Source organism: Anopheles darlingi, chromosome 3, assembly GCF_943734745.1.
Source record: "Anopheles darlingi chromosome 3, idAnoDarlMG_H_01, whole genome shotgun sequence".
NCBI classification, from domain to species: Eukaryota; Metazoa; Arthropoda; class Insecta; order Diptera; family Culicidae; genus Anopheles; species Anopheles darlingi.
In genome coordinates, this window is record NC_064875.1 from 2,483,984 (window position 1) to 2,492,516 (window position 8,533).

At 51.0% G+C, this 8,533-nt stretch overlaps 1 non-coding gene across 1 annotated transcript; it reads right to left on the bottom strand.

The window, feature by feature from the left end:
* Positions 1-7,422: 7,422 nt before the first annotated feature.
* Trnap-cgg (transfer RNA proline (anticodon CGG)) lies at positions 7,423-7,494 on the bottom strand. Its single transcript has one exon. It is a non-coding gene; the product is annotated as a tRNA-Pro (tRNA).
* Positions 7,495-8,533: the final 1,039 nt, after the last annotated feature.

Below are 8,533 nucleotides of genomic sequence, written 5' to 3' on the forward strand. Positions count from 1 at the left end.
GCATGAATTGTTCAACAACTAGTTATGCTAAATTTATGATTCTGGGAAGGAAATGCTGAGCAGCAGCGGCAGCAGCGAAGAAGAAGTGAATGACCGCACCGTCAGCAGCACACCACCGCCTTTTTGGGTTGGTTTCCTGTTTCAGATCCCCGATATGATGATGGTGACGATGACAGGAACTGCATTCCAGGAGCTGCATTTCCATTGTTTGTCCTTTTCGGAATGCTATCGGAGGAGAATCTGATATACAACATACCGTGGCGAATATATTGGAGCGGGAAAAAAGACGATGGCCAGGAGAAAGTGGTCTTTCCTTCGGTGGAAAAAGGATGTGAAACCATAAACACAATTAAGACCGGGACGAGGATGCTGCTGCTCGCCGGTTGAGTGATGAATCGTCTTTTCCGACGTGCCGCGTGATCGAAATCAACACCCAGGATTACATCACGCCCAGAGAAGGACGAGAAAATCGAGCAAAATCCTCTTCCACTGGATAGCATCACGGATTCGCTCCGCGCTCCCCCGGCCCTCAAAAAGGGGTTACTGCTCTAATGAGGGACCACTGGAAGGTTTATTTATTGTTTCTGCTAAGATTTACGACAACAACAACAACAGTGGTCTGTCCGTCTATTCCCGGGGCGGCATGCCGGGGGCGTGAGATTGGAAAAATTGAAAAATGGCAATGGACACAGCGAGGCATCAGCTGGTTGAGTTGGCAAGAGACGTGCCCGGGCAAAATGCGGCCGCGGCTTCGGGCGTTAATACGTAACGAGCTCGTCAGGCATCGCGCACGTCCTCATTAATCAATGGAGCAAACTCCAAACGAACTCCGGGCCACGGACCACCGGCTACCGGCCACCGGAGGATGAAAGGATGCGCTGCCAATGTTTTGGTTGGTACCATCGACGACGACGACGACGACGACAAAGACGATCCTTGGGAGGGAGTTGCGAGCTCATTAAAAATTAATCTGCTGCCATACAGACAAGACAACCATTTTCTTCTCCTTCCTCTCTGTCTCTGGAAAATGGGAAATTCGCTCAACCAACTCACCCCCCTGCCCAAATGGCAAGTCAACCGGAAGAAACTAATTGATAAGCGTGTTCGGAGCACGGACACGCGATTTCGATTCGAAAATAATAACCAACTGGGTCCTGGGTGGGGATCAAAAGGATTAAAAGGGGCTTTCCGGGGGGGTGGGTGCTGGTTGTTGTGATAAGGCCTTCACGGTGCTCCACGGATGCTGATGCGGCGCGTGTGGTGTGTAGCGAGTGTGGTGAACGCGATTTTAATTAAAAGACACTTCGAGCAGCTCTTGGTTGACATAGTAGAGTGACTTCCGTTCCGTGGCCGCTTGCCGATGACATAAGCCGCCATTATTTTCCACAATTCCGAGTATTCGAGAGCTACGGGACTTGATGCTGCATTAAGCACGCTCCGGAGCCCCTTTTTGGGCCCCGAGAATTATTAAAGGATAAGGGAAGAATCCATCGTGCCATCGCTATGGTGTCACGATTCCTGGAAGCATTACAGCACATAGAACGAAACAAGCAATAGTTTCCGCGTCCCCGGGCGAGGGCGGAGCGCATCCGGCAGGCAATCACTTCCCCCCCGCCTTTTTATGCGACAATCTGGTCGGTCCCGAAACTAACGTCGGGCGAACGCGTTCTCGCGAAATTCCAAATTTCTTCATATATTCAAACGATTTCCTTCCGAACTTTCCTTCTGCCAAAACCGGAAGAGCACCACTCCGTTATTGCTTTGTCCAGGACCGTCCGCGCTCCGTCCACCCGAAGGAAGGATGAGGATGAGCTGTCAGCGCGCGTCTGCCTCCGCGAGTTCCGCGTTTCCGTCGGCATAAACTAAACAGAATATGTCAATTTAATCAAAGCCAAACTCCAACACCCTCCCCACTCGTTCCTGTTTTTTCACCAACCAGGACCACCAGGACCACCAGGACCGCCAGGAACGGCCAGGAACGGCCAGGACTTTTCGCCATCGTCAGCGTCATCACGTCAGCAGCTCTTCGCCGTCGACGTCGTTGTCGTTGTCGTAGATGGGATGGGCGATCATTGTTAGAGTGTCCTAGCCAGAGAGTGTGTGTGTGTGTGTGTGTCTAGTAGTTGTTTTCGGGCTTCGACTCGACGAAATGCGCCTTAAAGCCCCTCCGAACGTCGAAAGGGCTCCGTTCGTTCGTGTGTTGGAAACGAGGAAAGGAGAGAAACAAAAAATTAACATTCTGCTGTGAAGCAGAGGAGAAACAGCGAAACCCCTCTCCGTGTGTGTGTGTGTGTGTGTGTGTGGTACTCGCTGAAAGAAAACAGCACTTCCGGAACCGGAAGCGTGCACTAGTAAAAATAAAATAGAATAGAATGAAAGCAGCGGCAGCAGCAGCAAGCGTCAAGCGCGGCAGAAGAAACAAAATAAAAATCAACGACCTCGACGGCCAGTTCCTTCGGCGGAGACTCGCTTCTTCCGTGGGGTTCTTCTGGGCGTATTCAGGGCACCACCACCACCAGTCAGTTTGTTTGCTGTTGGAGGTTGGGTGGAAAATTTCACAGAAAAAACTCCTCCTTCCTTTGACGAACCCGTTTGTATGTCTCTCTCTCCCTCTCTCTGTCGTGTGGCCAATCGATTCAAGTTCGCCCTTCTTCTTCGATCTGATTAGCTTTCTTTAGTTCCGTCCGTACGTCCGTCCGTCCGTATCCTCATTCGTGTTGTGTGCGTGCTGCCGTCTTGCTTTTCCGTTTTCCTTTTTCCTCCTCCTTTTTTTTGGCAAACCACCCCGATCAAGGCGTCGAAGCGTAAGGGCCCCCAGCCCCGAGAAACGACCGGTCGGCCGGCCGGCAATAAATATAAAAATTGATGAGTCCCGCGCCGAGCCCGGGCCCAGAATTCGGACTTTCGCAGTTTGGCGCGGACGCAAAATCGATACATTTCCGTTCTCCCTCTGCGCCCCACACAATGAAGCACTTTGTAAGGGAGGCGAAAAAGGACTTTAAAGTAGGGCTGATGGGTGATCGGGGACCGGATTTAGGAAGCCGGCCCCCCCGGGAAACTCGAAACAGTGAACGGGTTGGTCGTCGCGAGGACATGAAGCCATCCGGAAGTGTAATTTATTCCACGGCTAACGACAATTGAGCATCCATTCCATTGTGTGGCGCCTTCTCTGTCTTCGGTTGGACGTCTTTTCGGAGGAATTCTGGTTCGGGGTCTGGAGGAACAACGTGCTGGGGATTGAAATGTCGAACGGACTAATGCCGAATTCCCGCAGGCTAAACGCAAGGGTTTCTTTGGGAAATTCCACGCGATTCCCGGCAGTAACTGAATCATGCGGAATTGTACAGCGCAACTGGAACTAGAACTGGAACTGGGAGGTTGGCCGCAAGGATCGCCGCACACTGACTCAATCAGTGAGTGTGGTTGTCGATGTACAGATTGATTCGTACATTATCTAGATGAAGTTGTGGAGCGAAAGAATTGTGTTTTGCAAATGGAGTATTCTCGTAGATTAACAGGGTCGGGGGAGCACTATTCGAAGGCCAGAAACGTCAGAAATGGTTAGTTGTTCCTTGATCCTCGAGGAGAAAGGCACAACTCAATACAATGCTCCGCGTGGTCCCTTTGGTGGTTTACCTGGATAATCAGCCCCGAACCGTTGCGTGGCGCGAGGGTGAACGGAGGATAACGAATTCAAACCCAGCTCCCAATTTCGACCTCACCGCTAACGAAGCCCCGGCAACCCCGAGGCTAATTTGTCGCTCGTTTGCTCGTGTCGCTGTGACGAGCCATACCAACGACGGCCACGACCTACAAGAAAGCGGTTGCCTGCGTCAGAACGGTGTGCCCTCCCCGAAAAAAAAGGGGGAAAAAGTAGCGGAAAAGACCGCTCCGGATCTCTGGACTATAATTCGACTGACGGGTGGTAGTAGTAGTGGGTGAAGTAAGTGCTGTAGGGTGTTCGTTCTGGTCACCTGAACATCTGGTCGTGCGTCGAGAGCCTGATGATTTCGATTTCTACCCAGAGACCGCGGCATCGCGTGTCGACGTGATCCTACTTTTTCGGGGGTCCTGCAGCTGGCGACCCCTCGGGGCTCGTGCGCCGGTCTTCCGGGACCTAACCCCGATCCTGACGAACCTAACGACGGAAGCAGCTTCGAAATAATGAAGCCCCGGATCGCTCGCACGTCACGCCGAAAGGTGGTCAGCAGGGAACTAATAATCGGCTTGGTGCGATGCGATGGCGTATCCCGTGTCCGATGGGATTTCGAGGTTAACCACCAACGCACCAAATGATTTGAACAGTGGGCGCGAGCCCGCGGGGTGCCCAAAGGTGCGTTACGCACCGATTCTTACATCACCTGGGGAGCTGATTGACGTGACGTGGTTGGTGTGCTACACTTACACGAACACGTCCGGAAAATGGGGAACACACTATGAGGTCGAGCGAATCAGCGAATTGAACAAGAGAGTGTTCAGAGGATCCTTAGGATCTTCAACAACTGGTACTTCTTCTAGTATTCATCATCTATATCGTGGTATTCGAAGTTCAACACAAGAATTCCTATTCTGTAGCAATTTCTAATATTCTTCACATTGAATAATGTAATGCATTGACGCAGAACACCAATCCGTACCTACAAGTGCAACTCCTTTTGTTGTGTCCTTCGAATGCTCTTCTCTACTCCATCCACTAGTCGCCCAAAATGCGAATAATTGCCAGTTTGTCTGGAATGCTTCATCGGCAGCGCTTAAGTTTCTCCGTTTAGATTCCGACGGTAACAGCAGCAGCAGCAGCAAGATTTATGAACTCAAACTCGACGAGCCCTGCCGACGGGGATCAGGGCGCGTAATATAAGAGAAACAGAAAATCCTTTTCTTCCACAGCGCACGATGGAGGACGATAAATTGTCGGAGGTTGTAAATGCTAAGAAGGTGAACCTTCTGCTCACTCTTCAGTGCGCGTGTGAAAAGATTCTTTCGCCGCTCAACAGCCGCACTACACTAAGAGGGAACCTAAAAGTGCGTAGCGACGTTATATTGCCCAGGCTCCCCATTGAAAGGTGAGGCATTTTAGAGCCCAACCTCTGCTTCCCCAGCATCAGCAGCATCGGCAGCAGGATGGAAAAACGAATTAAAACCTACCAATCGGTTCTTTTCCTTTTCTTATATATTTTGACTTCCTTTCCAGAGATTGCGCTCGGTACGGCGTACGCCATAAAAGCGGAGCCCGAGCCACCATAAATCATACCTGGAATGCCCTCTCATACGCCTCGGGTTTTCGGGTGCCCGTTCTCCGTTCGCCGCGACATAATGCTGCTGCTGCTGCTGTCCGACCCAAGGAGCTGAACTGTGAAATAATCCTGTGACCAGCAGCCCAAAAGTCAACGACGATGCGAAGCGAAGGATGGTTGCAAGGTTCGTCGTATCCGTCCAACCAAACCAACGACCAAAATATCATTTACATCAGAAAACACTTTCCGTCCGTGATTCCGTCATCGTCGTCATTCCATCCGTCCAACGAAGGAATCGCGATGCTTCACTAACCTCGTGTGTCGTAAAATCCATCCCAAGGAGCGACCAAGGAGCGCTCATAAACGGGGAATCAATAAAAAGCGGAAAAAGAAGCGGAGCCTCAAAAGTTCAAACTACAAAGCCTCAACTCACTCCGGTTCGATTGGTTGGTCGGCCCGCAGAATCCATCTTCATCACACCACCATCAGCATCTTCTTCTTCTTCGCCGCTCAACGGTGCCAAGAGCTTCAGCTTCAAGCAGCCTGCAGTTCAATTTTCATTCAATGGGCCAGTAAGCTCATTTTCCGCTTTATGTCGCCGATTGTTACCGAGAGGCAGTACTGCCTGCCTGCAAACTATGTTCCGCATCAGAACAGAAGACTGGCTGGCAAAGGGAGAGAATGGTCTGTGGATGCTGTCCTTGGGCATCGAGCACAACAATGCACCATCGGGGATCGGGAAAATATGAAACACAAAATCATGAACACACACAGAAAAAGAGGAAAACTTTTGTGAGGAAATTTTTATATCCATCATTAACTGTCAGCAGCGTGAAGTTGGTGCGAGCGCGCGCGAGAGAGACCATGTGGCCAAAGGAAATGACAGGAATCCCAGGAACCAGGAACAGACGGAACGACGACGACGACGACGACGACGAGATTGCAGTGTCTTTATGTAAGGAATGATGCTCGGTTTCGACTTCGTTGTCGTTCGCCATGCCGTTCCCTGGTGCAGGACATTCGCGCACAGGATGATGGACTGGCGTGCCTCACCTTTAAGAAGGGGACAGTGCGGCCCCGGGTTGGGTAATAAAACATTTTTTACAATAATTCTCACTTTCGTTCCGTTCGTCGACGGAAAGGTGTGTAATAAAATTACTTTTATTATAAGAACAGCACGTTTCTGCTTGCTGCCTGCTGGTAGGTTGTTGTTGTGTTGTTGTACTGCTGCTGCTGTGGTGTGGTGTGGTGTGGTTAGTGAGCTGCTTTGGCACAGGCCGCCGCCTTCCCAGTTGATACCCATCTCTGGCGTGTCTGTTTTGAAGAGACTTTGATGTGTTTTCTCTCTGCTTCACGCTTTTGTTTGCGTTGCCACAGACGAAGACACGGCCCTCCGAGGTGCTATCGATGGGCCGGGCCCGGGCCCACCATGTTGTTGTCGTTGTTCGTCGTTGTCGTCTTTCATCAATCGCAACACGACGGCCTCTTATCGATGAAAGCCGCGCGACGACGATGACGGTGACGACTGACGGACGATAACGATGGCCATGCAAGGGAGGGACGAGCCGCATGGAGGAAGCCCGCCAGTGGAAAGGGGAAACACTCGCTGTGGCCATCATTTCTTTTATCTGGTTTTTCAAAACCAAAAAAAAATGAAATGGAAACGGGAGAATAGAAAATCCCCAGCGAATTGCGATTTTCCTTCTTTTCCGCCTTCCATCGTTCGATCGTCCGTCGTTGGAAGGGATGATCTGGGTGCGGGGTAGGCGTGGAAGGCTGCAGACCGTTCTGGCTGGCGTGTTGTGCGCTTCACTTTATAGGTAGCAATTCCATTCGCGACGATTGTTGTGGCCAAAAGCGAGGACGAACCAACAAAAAGAAAGCTTAAATTCATCCGTTCAACTCCGAGTGGACGGACCGCATCACACGGTACACCGCAGACAATCCTGCGGGATTTGGCCGTTTGATGTGTTCTGTTTGACAATAAATCGCGTTCGTGTTGCAGAGAGGCGGTGGCCTGCCCTTTAGAGTGGGGAACAACAACAAGACGAATTCCGGAGCCTCTAGATTGGAAAAAAAATCATTTCCCCCTTCCTCGAGAAACGCATTTTGTGGAGCAGCATTTGAGGCCGCGAGTAACTAACACGCTTCACGCGCACTTTTGCAGAGAGAGTGGAGGAGGAGTGTGGGGCTCGTCCGGGATTTGAACCCGGGACCTCTCGCACCCGAAGCGAGAATCATACCCCTAGACCAACGAGCCGCCTTGAGTGGGCTGGAAGAGGTGGACAGTCGCTTTCCCTTAACACGGATGGTCACAAGGCACCGGGAATATCAAATCATGGAATCACTCGCTCGCTCCACACCACAAATCCAAACGGGATGACTTGCAACTTGACTCCATTATCCCGGATGCAGCGAGTTCAAGCAACGATGCAACCAATTGGTGGCTGCACAACAGTAAACAGTGAAATTTGTCATTTCAACTAAGATTGTTTAGCTCAACGCTGTCACTGCATCAATTAATCTTGATTCCCCAGTGTCCGATGCTTTAAGGCTTTCCGGGCTAATTGCTTGACAATCTAGCAGCCGGGCCGGGCTTGGTAGCTGTTGCCACTGATGCTTGCTAATTACTTTCCATGTCCCCCGATCCAAGCAGGCTGCCCCGATCGATGACTTGTCAAAACGAAGACACACCGAAATCCCACCGAGAAACGATCTGCAAAATCCTAAATCCTGCACAAAAAAGGACCACGGATAATTGTATTTTTTTTTCTCTACAATTCGTTGTTGTTGCTGCCGCTGATGCTGCTGCTGCTGCTGCTGGTTCCCCCGCGGGCAGTGGGTCCCAAGAGGCATCGCCGCGTCGCCCGGAGTGACATCCGTTTGTCACAACAAAGTGACATTTGTTTCCTTTCCTTCACGCTTGGCGTTCCTTTCGTACGCTCGTCGGTTTTTGTACGGTTAACACTCTGTGCTTTACACAGCTGGGGCACGGGTCCCCTGTGCCCTCCGGTGCCCGAAGATGAGTTGCTCGAATATTGGTTCGATGAGTTTGCGAATACTTCTTGAAACCAGATTGTTTGTAATTCCTTGCTTTGCTACCGCCCCGGATGGTGGATGCTATTTGTGGACGTCCCCTATCTGTCCGTCGTGTAGGTACGTATGTGTGTCTGTCTGTGTGCCCGTAGCGGCCCGAGCGTGTTCAAGGTTGAACGAACCGATTGTCTTTAAGGTGTACGTTTTGAGGACACGAGATTCACAAACAACATTTACCTCATTTTATTGTAGCAGCTGTAGCA